Source organism: Cynocephalus volans, chromosome 4, assembly GCF_027409185.1.
Source record: "Cynocephalus volans isolate mCynVol1 chromosome 4, mCynVol1.pri, whole genome shotgun sequence".
In the NCBI taxonomy this organism is placed as follows: domain Eukaryota; kingdom Metazoa; phylum Chordata; class Mammalia; order Dermoptera; family Cynocephalidae; genus Cynocephalus; species Cynocephalus volans.
Window position 1 is genome coordinate 107124966 of NC_084463.1, and position 2429 is coordinate 107127394.

The window sequence follows — 2429 nt, forward strand, 5'->3', positions numbered from 1 at the left end:
TTAAGAACTTTAACTGCTCTGTCTGCCAGATTTCCTAGTGCTTTGGGCTCATAGTCTGTTCCAATTCCTGTATTCTTGATTTTATGTACGTGAAGAAAAAACCAGTCAGGACTGAGTCTGTGCTACAGCCCAGGCCTGGGTATCTGCCTCCTAGTGGAAATCTCGGTTCCAGTCTTTAGACCCTGTGGGTGTTGCTAGACTCTGGTAATGCATTTTTATATCTAGCAGATGATGAATGCCTCCAAAGGGCCATCTAAGAACTGATGATATACGTGTTGCATGCTCTCCTACCTTTTAACCATCAAGGTACTAATGGCCCCAAAAGTGGCCAGTGGAAACTAATGAAATGTTACAATACACATGCTGTGATAGGGGAAATGATTTCCAGAAAGAAGCTCTGCTTCCAAATCTTTAACTGAAAGTTGAGTTGACTTTATCTGTCATGTTCCACAATGTACAACAGTGACTCTTGTCAGTCTTAGGTCCCTGTCTCTGTTGACTTCTCCATGGGTTTGGGTACTACACGCCAACAGCAACTTCACAGAAAGGGAGCTTTTCCTTCCTATCTCTGTGGCTCTTCACCCAGTGTAGATGTGCTGGCCCTGCAGAAGGGAGAGTAGACATCTGGGTCAAAAATAGGAGACAGGATAGGATTATTGCACCTAATTACAACATACAGTAGATACTCTTTTGTTGTCTTTCACCTATTTCTCCCAAACACAAACACCCTGATTATCTTGGGAAGGGCCTCATCTGTTGCTGTATTTCTCTTTCCACGGTCACATTGTACAATAACATATTTTTAAAAACCTGTAGATATTTGCATCGATCCTAAAGATTTAGCTCTGAAAGCAATACCTTCTCAAACACAACATCCTCTAGTATTGAACAGTCCAGGATCCCTTCTCTTTTAGGCTCGTGGAGAATGCAGGGCTGGCCAAGAGAAGTAGCTAAGGTGGACACACTTTAGCTCTTCTAAGGAGGCTTGTATTTACAGCCTTGAGTGATGCAAACAAATGTGGATATAAATTCTATGGAAAAAGAAGTGGACGTGCTTTATTGACATCAAATCTCTACCTGTTTTTCAGAAAACTAAATGGATATATGTCATTAGTCAAACATTATACTAAAGCATAGGTATAAGAATAATCAAGAGCATGCATAGCAGCATATTTCTTTAATCTTAAGAAAGAGATGATTTAATCTTTCTGGAAAGATACGTGTTCAGGTTTAACATGATCTCTTAATATTCAGCTATTACTGTAATGCCTGTACTCTTTTTAGAAAGATATTTTATGAGGATATAATTTAAAGAAATGAATAGGCAAAGAAAGTTATCAGTGGGAAAGTTACCACTTTATTGGATTCATGTCAGGTATCCTAAGTGGCCTCTGATGACACAAAACTAGGGTTCATCTTAGTAAAAATTCACTGGGAATCCATCTGGTTCGAGGCAACTAAGAGAACCAATCAGAATGGAGTTCCGGAACTCCACCTTGGGAATTGAGTTCATCTTGGTGGGGATTCTGAATGACAGCCAGTTCCCTGAACTGCTCTGTGCCACAGTCGCAGTCCTGTACATGTTGGCCCTGACTAGCAATGGCCTGCTGCTCCTGGTCATCACAGTGGATGTCCGGCTCCACGTGCCCATGTGCCACCTGCTCGGGCAGCTCTCTCTCATGGACCTCCTGTTCATATCTGTTGTCACTCCCAAGGCCCTTGTGGATTTTCTGTGCAGAGAAAACACTATTTCCTTTGGAGGCTGCGCCCTTCAGATGTTCCTGGCACTGATACTGGGTGGTGCAGAGGACCTCCTACTGGCTTTCATGGCCTATGACAGGAATGTGGCCATTTGTCATCCTTTCAACTACACAGTCCTCATGAGGCCAAGGGTCTGCTGGATCATGGTGGCCACATCCTGGATCCTGGCATCCCTGAGTGCCCTCATATATACTGTGTATACTATGCACTATCCCTTCTGCAAAGCCCGGAAGATCCGGCACCTCCTCTGTGAGATCCCACCTTTGCTGAAGTTCGCCTGTGATGATACCTCCAGATATAAGCTTATGGTGTACATGATGGGTGTGACCTTTCTGATTCCCCCTCTTGTTGCTATCTTGGCCTCCTACACACTAATCTTATTCACTGTGCTCCATATGCCCTCAAATGAAGGGAGGAAGAAAGCCCTGGTCACCTGCTCTTCCCACCTGACTGTGGTCGGAATGTTCTATGGAGCTGCCACCTTCATGTAAGTCCTGCCCGGTTCCCTGCACAGCCCCAGACAAGACAACATCATCTCTGTTTTCTACACAATTGTCACTCCAGCCCTGAACCCCCTCATCTACAGCCTGAGGAATAAGGAGGTCATGGGGGCCTTGAGGAGGGTCCTGGGAAAGTGTACGCTGCCAGTACATTCTACCCTCTATTGA

The 2429-nt window shown here is 44.5% G+C and overlaps 1 pseudogene; it reads left to right on the forward strand.

The window, feature by feature from the left end:
* Positions 1 to 1475: 1475 nt before the first annotated feature.
* Positions 1476 to 2429, forward strand: LOC134376385 (olfactory receptor 2AG1-like; annotated as a pseudogene).